Source organism: Leptonychotes weddellii, chromosome 1, assembly GCF_054177405.1.
Source record: "Leptonychotes weddellii isolate Sample4059 chromosome 1, ASM5417740v2, whole genome shotgun sequence".
Classification (NCBI taxonomy): Eukaryota; Metazoa; Chordata; class Mammalia; order Carnivora; family Phocidae; genus Leptonychotes; species Leptonychotes weddellii.
This window is the reverse complement of record NC_138369.1, coordinates 20,396,788-20,417,161: the sequence shown is the minus strand read 5'-3', so window position 1 is coordinate 20,417,161 and position 20,374 is coordinate 20,396,788. Positions and strand designations below refer to the sequence as shown.

Genomic DNA, 20,374 nt, shown 5'->3' with positions numbered 1-20,374 from the left:
GAATTCTTAATCTCAGGAAACAAACTGAGGGTTGCTGGAGTGGGGGGTGGGGTGGGAGGGATGGGGTGGCTGGGTGATAGATATTGGGGAGGGTATGTGCTATGGTGAGCGCTGTGAATTGTGCAAGACTGTTGAATCTAGATCTGTACCTCTGAAACAAATAATGCAATATATGTTAAGGAAAGAAAAAAAGAAGATACCAGGAGGGGAAGAATGAAGGGGGGGAAATCGGAGTGGGAGATGAACCATGAGAGACGATGGACTCTGAAAAACAAACTGAGGGTTCTAGAGAGGATGGGGGTGGGAGGATGGGTTAGCCTGGTGATGGGTATTAAAGAGGGCACGTTCTGCATGGATCACTGGGTGTTATGCGCAAACAATGAATCATGGAACACTACCTCAAAAACGAATGATGTAATGTATGGTGATTAACATAACAATTAAAGAAAAAAAGTAAGAAAGCACAGTGTTTAGAAGCTGCCAGATCTGGGTTCAAATCCTACTTTCCCATCTAGTAGAAATGTGATAGTTTTCTTGTCTGTGAAATAGGGATCCTTGTCACCAAATCATAGGGTCATCATGAGGATTCAATCAACAAACACAGCACCTGGCATGGGAGGCTTCCCTCTGGATATGATTTCCTCCTTGTTGCCTTCCTTTCTGAGTTAAAAGAAGACTGAGGTAGAGCTGAGCAAAACACTGAGGAAACCTGTCTTCATACTTAGACCCAGATAAGTAACAAGGCCTGATTGGACTTGCTTATCAGAATATCACCTGCGTATACTTAAATCCTGTTGTTTTGGCTGTTCTTGTTTAATTGTCTTAGAGAAAATCTCCATGGCATCCCATCTGGGTGACTAAGTAGGGATGCACCCCATGAATTGTTGGGTTATTGTGTTCCCTCTCTTGGAGTTCCACTGCATCTAGGGCCCTATGGTGTGGAAGCCGCTTCCTTTTTTGGGTACAATTCTACATCTGCAACTGATTGAGACTGCAGATGGGCCTGTACAGAAATAATTAGCCACTTGCCCCTTATTTTGAGGTGCAAGTGGCCCCTCTTGCCAGCAATTACTGAATCATGGAAAAGAGTAAGCCTTAGGGGAGAGCCTGTGGAAATTTAAGCATGAGGGCAAATTGCTTTTATTTTTTAAAAGTTACAGCTATCTTCTTAAAAAAGCACTTGAAAGTATGTAAGCCACCTTGGAATGGACCTACCAGCAACTCCATGTACGTTTCCTGGGGTGTAATACTTCAAATATTTCTCAGTTTTCCTATTGATTTTATTCTAAGGGCTTATTTAAATATGCTGTGTGTTTTACGTGCTGCATTTGGTTTCACATTTGGTTTATGCTACACATTAACTAATTACTGGAAAAGTCTCTGACTCATGAACTCTGATCCGTCTTCCTCTGGAAAGATCCCTTGCTGACTTGAAGCAGCCCCTTGCATTTTAATATACTTTTGCAGGGAATTTTGTAGTGATCTGTTCTGTGGTACCTTAGGATACATCTGGATGTGAATCACTTAACCCAAATGTGTTCTATGATTAAGGAAAGCATCCAATGGTATTAGGGGACCAGAGGAGTTTGTTAACAAAGGATAGAAATTGTTGATGCCTATCTTGAAACATCGATCTGATCTGTGAGATTCAGAAATTACACGAGGGGAAGCTGCCTTGGACAATAAAAGAACAAAACACATTCTAGATCTTAATAGGAAACAAAAGTGCATAAACAAAAACAGACTGCTTCTTTAAATATCCAATTTCAGAACAAGACTAGCCTCCCAGGATAGTTTAAGGAACCCTGAATCTAATTGGGAAAAGAAGTGGGTTTACATTTTCTTTAGTGTCAGGCTAGCAGATGAGATTGAATTTTTGACACTTTGCAGAAGACAGACTTCTTTCCATCAGCCGAATGAATCTGGGGCCTGCGTCATTATTTTATTTTGTAAATTCTGCATGTGCTATAATCAGACCACTCAAATGCAGATGGTTACTGCTGGAAGGAATGAACAAAGTTAATCTTTGAAAAGAAGAAAAATGAAAGGCCTGCTTAACCATTTCAACTCCTCTCTCCCACCCCAGCATTTAAATCACAGGCATAATCTTTTTGTGCTTCTTTTCTCCTAATACCTTTAAGATCCCATGAAGTTATTTTACCATCAACTTGAGAGGAAGAGAATATACAGAGTCTGTTTCCTTTATGCTGAAGCTCTGTCCACTAGCATTTACCAAGTCCTGTTATTTTTATGGGGACTTGTTATATTTTCAGCCTCTTTGTCTTATCTTCAACATTTAATGGGTTCCAAGTGAAGATAGGCTATGGATAGGATTTTTAAAAAAAATTTATTTATTTATTTTAGAGAAAGAGTGAAAGAGAGCTGGGGGAGGGGCAGAAGGAGAGGGAAAGAGAATCTTCAAGCAGACTCCCCACTGAGTGCAGAGTGGGACTCGGGGCTTTTTTTTTTTTTTATCTGTTAGAGCCGCCCAGGTTAATTTCTTTTTTTTTTTTAATTTTTTTTGTTATGTTAATCACCATACATTACATCAAGCCACCCAGGTTAATTTCTAAGGAGGTGTCAATCATGTTTGTTTGTTTGTTTTAATTTATTATGTTCGGTTAGCCAACATATAGTATATTGTTAGTTTTTGATGCAGTGTATGATTCATTAGTTGCGTATAACACCCAGTGCTTATCACAACGCGTGCGGGACTCGGGGCTTAATCCTAGGACCCCGAGATAATGACCTGAGCTGAAATCAAGAGTCAGTGGCTTAACTGACTGAGCCACTCAGGTGCCCCTGGATAGGATTTGTCATAAGTAACTGGGGACTTCCCATTTAGAGAGCCATATAGGGAGATTGGATCTATCTCATAGAAGATGATCCTGTCAAATGCAAACACCACTGATAGATATGCTATTTGAGAGAAGGAAGGTACAAGGGAGGAGGTTCTCTCCCTTCCTCCCTCCCTCCCCAGCCTCTGCCTGGATCCATGATCTGGGGATGCTTTTTAAATTCTCAGACCTTTGAAAAATAACTTCAGTTATGAGAGACTAAGGGAAAATATTGCCAATCTGTTTGTTTGTTTGTTTAGAGAGCGAGGGGCGAGGGGCAAAGGGAGAGAGAGAATCTTAAGCAGGTTCCACACCCAGTGTAGAGCCTGATGCAGGGCTTGAGCTCACCACCCTGAGACTGTGACTGAGCTGAAATCAAGAGTCAGACGCTTAACTGACTGAGCCACCCAGGTGCTCCCCCCCGACTCTTTTGTTTTTTGGAGAAGAATGATGATTGAGGGAGAAATTATTTTCCATATTCAGTTTGATGTAAAATGTTTCAGTGCCAGTATTTTTTAAAACTCTGGTCCATGGACTATTTGATCAAAGTGACCTGCAGCACTTATTAAATATGTGGGTTACCAAAGCTCCCCCTGGACCTAATGAGTCAACACCTCTGTTCCTGGAACCCAGGAATCTGCATTATCAGCTATCCAGATGGTTCTTGTATGTGGTCAAGTTGGAAGCCACGCTATTTTGCATAATTTTTATAGTTTAATAATTGAGTAAATTTTTGCAGATGTATGATTGATTCATTACAACATAATGAGTGATAGGAATAGATGATCCCTTTTGGACCCCTGACTGTATTTAGTGTGTAAATTATTAAGATGCTGGTGTCTCTCAGAGATTGCTGAATTACATTCTTGGGGGCTTTTTATCCACCATCCCTTTGGTCCAGTGAAGAGCATAAGTCATTTTGTCACAAAAAATTCTTGAGAAGGGATTTGGTCTTAACCTCATGAAAACTCTTCATTTCCAGAGATCCTTTCATGATTAGCTTCCAAAATATTTGAGATAAATGTTAAAGATGCTCAGAATTACTGTATAACATTTGTGAAGCTCAGGCAGGATACTATGAATTTAGTTAGAAAGACACATAAAATTTTATGTCCTTAAAGAAATACACATGAAATGAAGGGGAGTGGGGGGACAGGTAAGATGTATCTTTCAGGTCCTGCCAGGGCCATTTAAGACTGGGCTTTGCAACTCTTGCCAAGTACAGATAAAGCACGTTGTTTAAACAGTCAATTGTAAAAATCAAAGGAAAAATACTGTTACAGAATAATCATCCAATTGGTCATATTCATGTACCTAACTGAGGAAATGTTACTATTCCTTTATATTTCTTGTTGTTTCTAAGATGAAAATAAAAAGTGAATTTGCCCATCTTGCCTTTAATACATGTAACAGAGCCCCTTTTTAGGGATGGCACTTTAATCTGTTTCCCAAAGCTTTTATTACAATTGAAAAAGAATTCTGATACACTGTTGTATTATTTTACAAATTATATTGATAATAAGATTCATACATACTGAACTTCAGGATTAATGTTCATTTTTCTAATCTTCCATAAATACATTCTCTAGCCACCAGAACTATTACTTTGGTGGTTTCTATTTCCAGCACATGTTACTATGTTTTTGAAATGGAACATTTGCAGTAGGGGACAGAACATTTAGCATGAAGGATACTAACCAATAACAAAATAAATTGTCTGCAAATAATGATGTAGGGTGCTTTGACATAATGTTTCTATTTTTCAGTCTAGTGGTTCATCTCCTTGTCCTTCCTCTGGGCTTGCATTTGATTTGGGGAGAAAGAGCCAGGATTTGTTTATTTAGGAAGTAGATGCAAGAGTCCAAAAATGAACCGCATCCTAATCCTCCCCTCAGTGGCTCTTATAACAACATGGTGGGGAACTTTTTGAAATGCTACCTCTTCTGAGGAGGAAATTTTCTGCACTGTGATTATTTTATCCTATTAAGTATTTCTTAAATTAAATTAAAGAACATAGAATACTTTAAGTTGGAAAATAGTTGTTTGAGTACTAGGTAGAGTGCTGTCATTTTTTCCCAAATGCATACATACTTTTAATTTCAAATTCAGTTTCTTCTATTATTTCATTTTTGAACTCAAAAGAAATAAATCTTTCTTTTTTATTCCCTTCATGGGTTTCAAATGTTTAGCTCATAAAATTATATAATCTCTTAAAAAAACAAAAGACCATAAGCCAAATTTAGAATTCAAAACAAGAACTATAAATAAAATAATTCTTTAAAAAAAATAGCTTCCTAAAACCCCAAGAAGACAGTCAAAATTGTGAAAAGACATCAACTTGAAGTAATTTAAATGACACATTTTTATGGCTGTCTTAGAATGACCTTGAGAAAATATTTTCTAAAACGAATTCTCTCTGAAATAATTTGTTTAGACAAAGTCTTAAAGAACAAACTCTCTTGAAGTGAATTGTTTTCTTTGATGCTGCTATTTTCTTGCAAATTCCAAAGGATAGAACCTTTGGTTTTAACTTAAGATGATGAAAGTAATTTTCCTTTGAGAACTAGATTTTTGGCTGAATTGAAAAGCCTGTCTGCAGGTGAGATTTAATTTAATCCTTAGAGTACTTAAGAAGCATTCCTGAGACAGTGGCCAAAAAAGTGGCAAGATTAGCACTTTGTTTATTGGCAGTGTGTGGACAGGAAAAGAATTTTATCCCAAAGAGTTTAATGATTTTTTTTGTGTGTGTGTGATCTTAATGGCAATTTTTATTTACTAAAATATTCATTATTTAAATAGCCAAAGATTATATGATACACTTAAAATTTAAAGTTAGTTGCAGTTGAATTGCAGCCTAGGAATTCAAAAGCAACAAAACAAGCATGAAAGGCACGTAGTATCTTGCTAACTAAATTTTAAGTTTAGAACAGAGTTAGATAGTGGAAAATGAATCTATAAGTATTAAAAGAAAATGCATAAACGGAAATCTATGGAAGATCTGTTGTGTAGTGGAAAATGAATCTATAAGTATTAAAAGAAAATGCATAAATGGAAATCTATGGAAGATCTGTTGTGTAGTGGAAAATGAATCTGTAAGTAAAGTATTAAAAGAAAATGCATAAACGGAAATCTATGGAAGATCTGTTGTGTCTTTCTCGGAATCAGAATCATCTATATATGGTTTTCATGAGGCTTTAAAGATTTTATAAAATTTTTTTTATTTGTCCCATTATTTCCTTTTTAATTCCTGTTTTCTATGAATGTTTTGTGTGTTCCAAGAAGCAGACCAATTTTTCTGATGTCAGCTACTATTTGAATAAATAAAAAAGTCCATAAATATGAAAGATATATGCATGGTTAGAACTTGATACAAAAGCTATATCATGTATATAGCTATGACTTTCAGATAAAATTAGTGTCATAAAAAATTCTTAATTATTTCCTGTTCAATGTGTGTGCAAATGTACTTTTGCTACATATAATGATTCCCTTGTTTATGCTTTGCTTTTTCTTTTATTTGGGGGGAGTACAAAATATTAAAACATTGGAATATTTTGACTCTAAATTTGACGGGTTTTCAGGGTTTTTTTTAATGTGGAAAACAAAAGTAAAATCTTCTTTCTATTATGACATTCAGCAGAAATTAGTTTGCACAGTATTAGAAGTTTTTTCTGTTTAGAAGGCTCCAGACTTCTTAACCACCCTGCCATGCTCTCAGTAGATTTAGCCATGACCAGCAAACCATCGAGATCTTGTCCATAGTAATCATTTATTAATATTTTTACATCATGAGAATTTCTAGATGCTCCCTTGGACTTTGCCTGTCATTTTATCATTGGACAGTTTCAGGATGTTCCATTTTAGAACAATTTGGGGATGTTTTAAATTTGCTGCCTATTCATTTTATGTCTAAAGGAAAAATTACACAAAATTCCATACTATTTGGAAACATGCTGTCTTGGTTAGGGTTTGGATCACATTTTAAAATTAGTTTTAAAGGAAAGGAAATCATATAAGTGCTCTGGAATTCAGATAAGCACCAAGCATGGGAAAAAGGCACTTTTATTTTAGAGTGCTTATCCTTTGGGGTCAGACTGCTGATGATAAAAAAGCATTCTAGACCTTTAATATTGATTATGCATTTTGGGGAGCTGTTTTCTTTCCTGCTTTCCCTCTGTCCATTTGAATTTGGACTTTGGTAGAATTGCAGCATGCAGTATCTCAAATATTCCACAGGGTGTCATAATATGGTTGTTTGTTCTCAGAAACACTGTCTAGTGGGAGGTAGTTTGAGCCAAGCCTCATCCAGTATTTAAAGGGCTGGTTCATTTTTGTTACAGTGAAGAATTATTTACTGAGGACCTACTATGTGTGAGCTCTATGATAAGAAATACATTTGTTAATGGTATCATATAAATCCTTTTCTTCACTTTGCATTTGGCATTTTGGCCAAGAGAGTATTTACCAACACAGTGAGTTTGCTTGAGTTTGTTTGAATTTACTTGCTGTGTAGCTTCATGCCATTTGGGAATGAATCTCAAATGGAGTCAGGTTTGGAAACTACTCAACTACCCAGCCAGCTTCTGGCTCCCTTCCCTCTATCATTTGGTGAGAATAGATCCCTAGGTGTCACAGTGCAGGAAGGGGGCTGAGAGTTACTGCTCTAAAGGCTTCTGGGGTTGCCATGGGGAGGCTGAAGCAGGGCTGGGGCCTGAGTTGGACAGTTTGAATATGAATTCCCCCTTCACCACTAGTTGTCTGGGTCACCTTAATGAGTTTGTTTGCTTCTTTTCATTTTAAATCCATAATGGGATTTTGAAGAGCAAATGAAACAATCCATTTCTAAAAAGTGTTTGGTAGCTTCCAGTTTTGGGACAGGATAGCATAAACTCACATTTCCCTTCTCCTTCTCTCTAAATACAACTTAATTTAGCTTGCCTGGAAATAATTCAACAGACAATCATAAAAGAACCCTGAAAGTTGGGAAAGAAGAAGGAGGATTGGCTAGGGGCCTCATGAATTGAAGAACACCATGATGAGTTCCCTGGGTTTTGTTCTTGTTCTTCATATATCCCTGCCTGGGATGTGTAGAGCCCTATAACCCTGAACTGCCAAGACAAAATAGATGAAAAGAAGGAAATGCCTGTTCTCTCTGGCCAAAGGACTGGGAAAGGGAAGCCCAACTGGGACTTAGCTCTGGCCCAGTCTGCCCACAATAGCATTGCTAGCAGAGTCCACTGAACCAACACATTACCCATCTCACACCTGCCAGCAATGGCAGGCTCATGTTGCCCACAGCAGTTTCATCAGTGGAGTAAGGGCAGCTCAACCTATTCCCAGCCCCCAAGTCCCTGGTAGCAGTGAACTACCCTGTCCCTAGCAGCAATGTCAGCAAACCATGGAGGTCAGCCAGAACCCACATGCTAAACTGAAACAAGGTGACTGCTTGCTCTAATAGAAGATATAAATAGAAAAACAAAACAAATCTTCTAACATATATTCAAAATGTCCAGGATATAATAGAATATTACTTGTCATACCAAGAACCAGAAAAGTCACAATTTGCATGAGAGAAGACAACTAATGCCAACACAAAGATGAATCAAATATTAGAATTATCTGACAAAAATTTTAAAGCAATTATCATAAAACTCAGTGAACAAATAACTACAAATTCCTTTGAAAAAATAGAGAGCCTTACTGGAAGGATTCCATAGTAGAGTGGAAATGACAGAAGATAGTCTGTGAACTTGAGGACAGATCAATAGAACTTAATCTGAACAACAGAGGAAAACTAGACTGGAAAATAAATGAACAGAGCTCAGGGAACTGTGATTCTATAACAAAAGATCTAACATATCATCAGAGCCCCAGAAAGAGATGAGAAAGAATATGGGGCTAAATAAATATTTGAAGAAGTAATAGCTGTAAACTTACCAAATTTGGCAAAAGATATAAACCTACAGATTTAAAAATATGAGTGAACCCCAAATGGGATAAGCCCAAAGACACATCACAATTAAACCTCTAAAAACTAAGACAAAGAAAAAAAGTCTTAGAGCAACCAAAGAGAAAGTACTCAATATTTCTTTGGGGGGGGTGGATACCAATTCAAATGACTGTATTTTTCATCTGAAACCATGGAGGCCAGACAGAATTGGCATACTATTCAAGTACAGAAAGAAGAAAACTGCCAGTCATAAATTCTCTATCTGGTGAAACTATCCTTTGGGAATGAAGAGGGAAATAAAGACATTTTTAGACAAAGGAAAACCAAGAGTATTTGTCACTAGCCCATCTACCCTTGAACAATGGTTAAAGGAAACTCTCTCTAAATAGCAAGGAAATGATAACAGCAGGATTTGAACTTCAGAAAAGAAGAAAGAAGAGTGGAATGGAAAAAATATGGATAAACTTTTTAAACTATCTTCAGCCTTATAATTTTTTAAAATTATATTTGACAGTTGAAGCAAAAATTATAGCAATATCTGTTGTGCTCAGTGTATGTAGAGGAAATAATGAGACAACTGGATTTAAAAGGTGAGGAAGGTAAAAGGACCTTAAGTAAGTACGATTTTGCTACTCCACTTGAAGTGGTAAAACATTTATATCAATAGGTTATGACGTTTCATATGTAAATTGTACCACATACAGCAATTGCTAAGAAAATATGCAAAACTGTATACTCAAAAATAGTATAAGTAAATGAAAATGGAATCCTAAAAATTTATCCATTAACCTTCAGGAAGGCAAAAAAGAAATGGAGGAAATGAACATAAAACAAATAATAAAATGGCAGGCTTAAGCCCTAATATATCAATAATTATTTTATGTAAATGGCCAAAATATACCAATTAAAAGAGGTTATCCAAGTGGATCCAAAAAACCCCAAAACAGCGGGCGCCTGGGTGGCTCAGTTGGTTAAGCGACTGCCTTCGGCTCAGGTCATGATCCTGGAGTCCCGGGATCGAGTCCCGCATCGGGCTCCCTGCTTGGCAGGGAGTCTGCTTCTCCCTCTGACCCTCCTCCCTCTCATGCTCTCTGTCTCTCATTCTGTCTCTCTCAAATAAATAAATCTTTAAAAAAAACCAAAAAAACAAAAAACCCCAAAACAAACAAACCCCCCCCCAAACCCATGAATAATTATATGCTGTCTATAAGAAATTCATTTCAAACACAATGACATTGTAGGTTGAAAATAAAAGAATGGAAAAAGATATATCATGTTCACTTATTTTTTTTTTTAGAGAGAGCAAGAGAGAGCGTGTTGGGGGAGGGGCAAAGGGAGAGGGAGAGAGAGAATCTTAAGCAGGCTGCATGCCTAGCATGGAACCCAACACGGGGCTAAATCTTACATCATGACCTTAGCCAAAATCAAGAGTTGGACACTTAACCGACTGAGCCACCCAGGTGCTCCTAACATTAATTTTTAAAAAGGAGAAATGGCTACATTAATATCAGATTAGGTAGACTTCAGAGGAAAGAAAATTACTAGGAACAATAGGAGACGTTATATAATAAAAGAAGTAATCCACCAAGAAGACATGGTGATCCTCAATGTGTATGCACCAAAAAAATATATGAAATAAAAACTGATAGAACTGAAAAGAGAAATAAACAAATTCATGATTATAGCTGGGGACTTCCACACCTCACTATCAGCAATTGATAGAATTAAATACAGAAAATTAGCAAAGAAACAGATGAACTGAATAACTCTATTAACTAGCAAGAGCTAATTGACATTTGTAGAACACTCTACCCAACAATTATGAACTATACATTTTTTTCAAGTGTACATGTAACATTCATTAAGATAGAGCATATTCAGGGTTGTAAAACAAACCTGAACATATTTATTTTTTTATTTTATTTTTTTTATTCTTATGTTAATCCCCATACATTACATCATTAGTTTTAGATGTAGTGTTCCATGATTCATTCAAACCTGAACATATTTAAAAGAACTGAATTCATACAGTATGTTCTATGACCAAAATGGAATCAAATTAGAATTCAATAATAGAAGGATATGAAAATCTACAAGTAATCCATGGTTCAAAGATACTGAGTAGCGGTGCCTGTTTGGCTCAGTTGGTAAATTGTGTGACTCTTGATCTCGGGGTTGTGGGTTTGAGCCCCACTTTGGGTGTAGAGATTACTTAAAAATATAAAAATCTTAAAAAAACAAAGATGCTAAGTGAATAATAATCCATGCCTGAAAGATGAAGTCAGAAAGGAAAAATATACATATAGCCAAATGAAAATGAAAATACAACATATCAAAATTTGTGGGATGCAGCTAATGCAGTGCTGCAAGGGAAATTTATAGCATTAAATGGTTACATTAGAAAAGAAGAAATGTTGCAAATGAATAATCAAAGTTTCTACCTCAATAAACCAGAAAAAGAACAAAATAAACCCAAAGCAAGTATAAGGAAGAATAATAGTAGAGCAAAAATCAATAAAATTGAAAACATGGAAACAATAGAGAAAATCAATAAAATCCAGCAATACTGATAAAGATAAAAGAGAGAAGATGAAAATCATCAATATCAGAAATGAAGCAAGAAATATCATTACAGATTGTGTAGCCATTAAAAAGTTGATAGAGGAGGGGAGTCTGGATGGCTCAGTTGGTTAAGCATCTGACTCTTGGTTTTGGCTCAAGTCATGATCTCATGGGTCCTGAGATCGAACCCTGCATTGTGCTCCATGCTCAGTGGGAAGTCTGCTTGCTCTGCCCCTCCCCCAACTCACGCGCATGTGTGCTCTCTTTCTCTTTAAAATAAATAAATAAACCTTTAAAAAAAGTTGATAGAGGACTATTACAAACAACTTTATACTCATAAATTTGACATCTTAATAGAAATGGTCCAATTCCTTAAAAACCACAAACTATCAAAACTTAACCAAGATGAAATACATAACCTGAATAATCTTATAACCATTAGATAAATTGAACTTTTAATTTAAAAGCTCCCACAAGAGATATTTCCAGGCCCAGATAGCTTCACTGGAGAATTTTACCAAACAGTTAAAGAATTAACACCAGTTATACTCAATTTCTTCCTGAAAAGGGAAGAAAGAATATTTTTCAACTAATTTATGAAGCTAGTATGACCTAGATACTCAAAACAGAAAAATACAGTAAAAAAACAAAAACAAATGCAAAATCCCCCAAAACCAAAACCACAGACCACTATGTCTCATGAACTTAAATAAAAAACCCTCAACAAAATATTAGAAAATAAAATGCAAAAATTTATAAAAATAATATATCATGACTAAGTGGGATTTATCTCAGGTATGCAAGGCTGGTTTAACATTTAAAAATCAATCATTGTAATCCACTGTATGAACAGAATAAAGAAGAAAAATGTGACCATATTATTTACATAGGAAAGCATTTTATAAAATTCAATACTCATTTATGATTAAAAAGTCTAAGCAATTTAGGAGTAGAGGAGAACCATCTCAACTTGGTAAGGAACATATACAAAAATTCTGCAGCCAACATCTGTCTTTCACTACTAAGTGACTAAATATAAGACTAAAGACTAAATATATTTCCCTTAAATTCAGGTAAAAGGCAAGGATGTAACATAGTACTCTGACATTCTCACCACTGTGATATGAAAAAAAAAATTGAAAAATAAAACCATCCTTTTTTGCAGATCAGCAGGGAGCCTGCTTCTCCCTCTCTCTCCCTCTGCTTGTGCGCTGTCAAATAAATAAAATCTTAAAAAAAAATAAAAATAAAAAAACCCACAAAACCTCCTAGTGAGTTCATAAAATAAGTTCAGTAAAATCTCAGGATATAAGATCAACAAACAAAAATTAATTACATTTCTATATGCTAAAATGAATATGTGGAAACTGAAATTAAAAACAGAATTTCATTTATAATAACTCCAAAGAAAATGAAATACTTAGAAATAAATTTACCAAAACATGTACAGGATCTGTATGCTGAAATTTATAAAATGTTAATGAAAAAAATCAAAGAGGACCTAACCAAATTGAGATAATGTACTGTATTCATGGTTTGGAAAACTCAACGTATTAAAGGTGTCACTTCTCCCCAAATTGAGCTATAAGTTTAATGAAATTCCTTTCAAAACCCCAAGGGTTTTTGTTGAACATACACAGGCTTATTATAATTTTTTGTATGGAAATGCACAAGCCCTAGATTAACTTAAAACATTCTTGAAAAAAAAAAAAGGTTACAGTTACAATATAACTGATGTAATCAAGACAATCTCCTATTATTGGAGTGATAGATAGGTGAGTGGAACAGAATAGAGAATTCAGATATATACCCACACGGATATGCCTAATTGATATTTTACAATGGTGCAAAGACATTTCAATGGAGGAAGAACAGCTTTTTTTTTTTAATAAATGGTGTTTGATCAACTGGACATCTATAGGCAATAAAAATGAACATTGACCTAAACCTCACATCTTGTACAAAAAATTAACTCAAAGTAAACCATGGACTTAAATGTAAAATATGAACCTATAAATGTATTAGAAAAACTATAGGATAAAATCTTCAGAATCTAAGGCTAAGTAATGATTTCATAGAATTGACATTAAAAGCATGATCTCTAAATTGGACTTTCTGCTCTGTGAAACATCCTGTTAAGAGGATGAAAAGAAAAGATACAGACTCGGAGAAAATAATTGTAAACCATATTACAAGGGATTGGTATCTAGAGTACTCTCAAAGAACTCTGAAAAGTCAACAGTAAAATAAAACCAAAACAATCCAATTACAAAATGGCTGAAAGGCATGAACAGATATTTACTGAAGAGGATGTACAGATGGCAAATAAGCACATGAAAAGATGTTCAAAGTCATTAACCATTAGGGAAATGCAAAATAAAACTACAATGAGATGTCACTATACATCTATCAGATTTACTAAAACAAAAAGTAATGATAACACCCAAAGTGTGTGGGAATGTAGGAAAACTAGATCATTCCTACATTGCTGGTGGGAATATAAAATGGTACAGCCACTCTGGAAAACAGTTTGGCATCTTATACAGCTAAATTGCAAGTCCCATGACCCAGAAATTTTACTGTGGTGGTATTTATCTCAGAGAAATGAAAACTTATGTTCATAGAAAAAACTTACACATGAATGTTCATAGTAGCCTATTTGTAATAGCCCCAAACCAGAAACAACCCAAATATCCTTTAACAGGTAAATGGTTAAATAGGCTGGTATAGCCATTACCATGGACTACTACTTAGTAATAAAGAGAACAAACTATTGATAGACATAACAATTTGGATGGGCTTCCAGAGAATCATGCTGAGTGGAAAAAACAAACAAACAAACAATGCCAAAGGTTATGTTATATACCGTGTGCCTATGTTTATGTAACATTTATGAAATGATAAAGTTATAGAATGGAGGACTGATTCATTGTTGCCAGGGGTTAGAGATGGGGACAGAGACAGAGGTAAGTGGGTACAATTATAAAAGGACAACACAAGGGATCTTTTGGGGGATGGAATTGTTCTGTATCCTGACTTTGGTGGTGGTCACATGAATCTATACACGTGATACAATTGCATAGAACTAAATACAGACAAACACACACACACACACATACACACACACCAATGAGTGCATATAAAAATGGTGATAACTGAATAGATCAATGGGTTATATGGACATCAGTTTCTAAGTTGTGATACTGTGCTATAGTTATGCTAGATTTTACTACTAGAGGAAACTGCGTGACAAGTGTAAGGGATCTCTTTATACTATTTCTTACAACTGCATGGAAATCTCAATTATCTCATTATAAAATGTTAAAAAAAAACAAGCATTTAGAACAATGCCTGGCTTGTAGTGAAGAGGTCTCGTACATACAGTACCTATTTTATAAGCTTAAAAAGTTTATTTTTATTTTAATTTTAGGCCGTGTAAAAATGGCTGCATCAGAAATGCCATGTTAAAATGTCACACATCCCATTATAATTAATTCTTCAGATCTGGATAAATTTCTCTTGCAGAATTCTTTGTTTAAGGAATCTTTTAAAAGACTATTATGTTATTATTGTAGATGTAATATATGTGTATAGTACTCAGAATTCTAGGATGGCCCTCATGACATGGGCTCCCTGATGTTATGTCAATGTTTGGATTACATTTTATGCAAAAGGGAATTTGCAGATGTAATTAAGGTTGCTATTCAGTTGACCTTGAGTTAACCAAAAGGGAGATTATCTGGGTGGGCTTGAACTAATCACTTGAGCATTGTAAATCTGAGTCTAGAGGTCAAAGACAGAAAAGTCAGAAAAATTCAAAGCATGGAGGAGGGAATTTGACATGTAAGAAGTGCTCTGTTGCTAGTTTTAAAGATGGAGAGGGTCATGTAGCAAGGACCTAAGACAGGTTCTAGTTGCTGAGAGCAACTGCTAGCCAATAGCCAGCAATGAACTGAATAATGCCAACAACTTGAACAATCTTGAAAGAGGACCCCAAGTTCCAGATGAGAGCTCAGCTTGATTGATCCTTTGATATCAGCTTTCTGAGACCATAGGCAGAGAAACCAATTACACCATGCTTGGACTTCTGATCTACAGATTGTGGGGCAATAAATTCATGTTGTTTTAACCTGCAGAGTTTGTGCTAATATTTCATGCAGTAATAGAAACCCAATACAATGGGTTGATTTAAATCTTTTTATTTATTTTTAATTTTAAAAAGATTTTATTTTATTTATTTGAGAGAGAGAGCAAGAGCGAGAGAGCACACAAGCAGGGGGAGGGGCAGAGGCAGAGGGAGAATCAGACTCCCCATTGAGCAGGGAAGCCAGATGTGGGGCTTGATCCCAGGACCCTGGGGTCATGACCTGAGCCAAAGGCAGATGCTTAACTGACTGAGCCACCCAGGTGCCCCTAAATCTTTCTATTTAAATCCATGGTTTAGAGGATCCTATACTAGCAACCAGTTTTGCCTTTTCCTTGGTGTTATGTAAAGGGTATTTCCAGAGGAGGATTCTGGGAAGATGGAGGAGTTGGAGGCACCAGGAATTTGTCTCTCCATGTAGACAATGATTGCACTGTCAGAATCTGTCTGATGTAACTACTTTGGAACTCTGGAGTCTATTGAGGGGTTGCAACTTCCAGGGGAAGGCTTAGATGGTAAAATGCCATTAATTTTGGTCAATATTAGCTCTTAACACAGTGGAAGCTAACCATTTCCCACCCTTTAGCCAAGTGGCAGGCAGCTGAACATGTGTGCCTGGAGCAGCCTACACATAGCTTGAAGGAGCCAGAGTGAGCAAAAAGAAACCCACCTTCCAAATATCAAGGATCTGTGTTCTGATCATTGATTGTTGCTTCTGATCTCAGAGGTGCAGTCAGAGTCAGCAGCCATTGTGGTTGCACCTCTCCATATTGGCGCAAGCCCCTTCTCTGCTGAACTGACTTCCAGAGGACTTAAAGGACTCCAGTCCTTTTCCTCCTCATTCGTTTTGTCTTTTTCTCTTTTGTAAGCCATACATTGAAAATTAGGACATTCATGAGCAACTACAGATATAAGGAAAATTAGAAAATGATGACACATACCTGGGCTCAGAAAAGACTTAAAAAGACCTTATATTTATACCTCAGACTGATCTTTGGCACAGAGATAGCCTACAAAAACGACAATAACAAAAACAACAACAACAACAAACCCCAAACAATAAAAACAGTAAAAAAACTCAAAAAACAAAAAACAAAACAAACAAACAAAAAACCCCAACAAACCATGGGAAATGGGGAGAATCTGATTTCCAGAGTTATCACATCCAGTTTTCAACATCAAAAATAACAAGTCATACAGAAAGTAGAAAAATATGGTGTAATCAAAGGAAAAAAAAAATCGACAGAAACTGGCCCTGAGAAGACTTGATGACAGATCTACTAGACAAAGATTTTAAAACAACACTCTTAAAGATGCTCAAAGAACAAAAGGGAAATGCGGGGGAAGTAAAGAAAGAACGTAAGAGCAAAATTGAAGTATCAGTGAAAAGATAGAAAACTCAAAAGAAACCAAAAGGAAATTCTGGAGCTGAAAAGTACAATAACTGAAAGGAAAAATTCACTAGAAGGGTTCAAAGGCAACTTTGAAAAGCCAGAAGAAAGAATCAATGAACTTGAAACAAAAATAGATAAGATTGAAGAAAAGTAAACAGAACCTGAGAGGCCTGTGGGACATCATCAAATGGACCAACACACATATTAAGAGAGTCCCAGAAAGAGAAGAGAGAGAAAGAGGCAAAGAGAATATTTGAAGAAATAATGGTTGATACTTTCCAAATTTGATTAAGGACATGAATATAAACATCTAGGAAGCTCAATAAGCATCCAGAAAGATAAATTCGAAGAGACTCACACCAAGACCATTATAACCAAACTTTTGAAATCTAGAGACAAAGAGATACATTTGAAAACATCAAGAGAGAAGTGACTTGTCATTTACAAGGGATCCTAAATAAGAATATAAGCAGACTTCTGATCAGAAACTTTGGAGGTCAGAAGGCAATGGGTAGATATAATCAAAGTGCTAAAAGAAACAAACAAAAACAAAAACTCCTGTCAACCAAGAACGCTATATCCAGCAAAACCATTCAAGAGGAAGGCAAACCATAAAAGGCTCTTACCTATAGGAAACAAACTGAGGGTTGCTGGAGGGGGGTGTTTGGGGTGATGGGGTAATTAATTAGGTGATGGGCATTAAGGAGGGTACTTGATGTAGTGAGCACTGGATGTTATATGCAACTGATGAATCACTAAATTCTACCCCTGAAACTAATAATACACTATATGTATTATTACACTAAATTGAATTTAAAAAATTAAAAAGAAGAGTGAGGGGGCGCCTGGGTGGCTCAGATGGTTAAGCGTCTGCCTTCGGCTCAGGTCATGATCTCAGGGTCCTGGGATTGAGTCCCACATCGGGCTCCCTGCTCCTTGGGAGCCTGCTTCTCACTCTGCCTCTCTCTCTCTCTCATGAATAAAAAAAAAAAAAAAGAGTGAGGGAAAAATTAAGATACTCCCAGATAAATAAAAGCTTAGGAGTTTGTTACCACTAGAGCTGTCCTACAAGAAATTCTTAAAGGAGTCATGTAGGGTGAAATGAAAAGACACTAGATGGTAACCCAAAGCCATGTGAAGAAATAAATATTTCAATGAAGGTAAGTACGTGGCAATTATAAAAGCTAGTATTGTAATAATGATTTGTGATTCCATTTTCTGTTTTCTACATGACCTAAGAGACTAATATATTTACAAAAATTATTAGTCTGAAAACTAGTATTATTGTAACTTTGGTTTGTAACTCCATGTTTCATTTTCTACATTAGGTAAAAAACTAATGCATTTAAAAGAATTATTACTTGTGTTTGGGAACACACAATGTGTAAAGATAGAATTTTATGACATCAGCAACCAAAAGGAGTGGAGATGGAGCTGTAAAAGAGTAGAATTTTTGTATGTTATTGAAGCTAAGCTGGTATAAATCCAAAGTGTTAAAAATAAGTGTTACAAATTTAGGATGTTACAAGTAATCCCCATGGTAACCACAAAGAAAATAGCTGTAGAATATACACACACACACACAAAATGAATATAGAATTTAATCATTTCACTACAAAAAAATCAACTAAGTACAAAAGAAGATAGTAATGCAGGAAATGAGGAACAAAAACATTATAAGGTATACAGAAATAAATAGCAAAATGACAGATATAAGTTCCTCCTTTTCAGTAATTACTTTAAATGTAAATGGATTAAACTCTAATTGAAAGACAGAGATTGGCAGAGTGGACTAAGAACAAGAAAACAAACAACCCCTCCCCACCACCCACACCATGATCCAACTATATGCTATTTATAAGAGATTCACTTTAGATCCAAAGACACAAATAGATTGAAAGTGAAAGGTTGGAGAAATATGTTCTATGCAAGTAATAACTGAAAGAGACAAAACAGACTTTAGGTCAGAAAAATTTACAATAGACAAATAAAGGCCTTAAAAATTAATGAAATTTTCAATACTAGAAGATATGACAATTACAGGCATTTATGAACCTAATGCCAGATCATCAAAATATGTGAAGCAAAAGCTGACAGAACGGAAAGAGGAAGAAGATAGTTTTGCAATAATAGTTGGATATGTCTGTACTCCACTCTCAATGATAAAATAATCAGAGAGAAGATAAGTAGGGTAATAGAGGATTTAAACAACAAAATAAATCAATAAGATCTAACAGACATATTCAGAACACTCTATCCAACAATGACAGCATGTGCATTCTTCTCAAGTGCACATGGAACATTCCCCAGGCTAGACCATACGATAGCCCACACATTATGTCTCAATAGATTTTAAAAGATGGATATCATAGAGGGGCGCCTGGGTGGCTCAGTCATTAAGTGTCTGCCTTCAGCTCAGGTCATGATCCCAGAGTCCTGGGATCGAGGCCCACATCAGGATCCCTGCTCCATGGGGAAGTCTGCTTCTCCCTCTCCTACTCCCCCTGCTTGTGTTCCCTCTCTCACTGTGTCTCTCTCTGTCAAATAAATAAAATCTTAAAAAAAAAAGATGGATATCATAGAAAGTATCTTCTCTAACCACAAAAGGATGAAGTTAGAAATCAGTAACAGAAAAACTGGAAATTTTGCAAATTTATGGAAATTAAACAACACACTTTTAAAAAATGAATGGATTAAAACAGATCACAAGAGAAATGAAAAAATACTTAAAGGTGAATGAAAACAAAAGAAGTGCAATGTACCAAAACTTATGGAATGTAGAGAAGGCAGTATTAATGGGGGAATTTACACATCAAAAGAGTATCAGCAGAGTAAAAAGGCAAGCCACAGAATTGGAGAAAATATTTATAAATTGTATATGTGACAAGCAATTAATATGCAGAATATATAAAGAATTCCTAAAGCTCAACAACAACAACAACAAATCAAACAATGTGATTCAAAAATGGGCAAATGGCTTGAATAGGCATTTCTCTCAAGAAGATATACAGATGATTACAGCTTTGTAATAGAGCTGGAAGTCCGGAATTGTGATGCTGCCAGCTTTGCTTTTCTTTTTCAACATTCCTCTGGCTATCTGGGGTCTTTTCTGGTTCCATACAAATTTTAGGATTATTTGTTCCATTTCTTTGAAAGAAGTGGCTGGTATTTTGATAGGGATTGCTTTAAATGTGTAGATTGCTCTAGGTAGCATTGACATCTTCACCATATTTGTTCTTCCAGCCCATGAGCATGGAACGTTTTTCCATTTCTTTGTGTCTTCCTCAATTTCTTTCATGAGTATTTTATAGTTTTCTGAGTACAGATCCTTTGCCTCTTTGGTTAGATTTATTCCTAGGTATCTTATGGTTTTGGGTGCAATTGTAAATGGGATCGACTCCTTAATTTCTCTTTCTTCTGTCTTGTTGGTGTATAGGAATGCCACTGATTTCTGTGCATTGATTTTATATCCTGCCACTTTACTGAA

General features: G+C 35.9%; 1 protein-coding gene across 1 annotated transcript in view; it reads left to right on the top strand.

Annotated features, from left to right (window-relative positions):
- Positions 1–20,374, top strand: part of ERC2 (ELKS/RAB6-interacting/CAST family member 2) — a 338,677-nt gene that overhangs the window by 297,420 nt on the left and 20,883 nt on the right. The window lies entirely within an intron of this gene.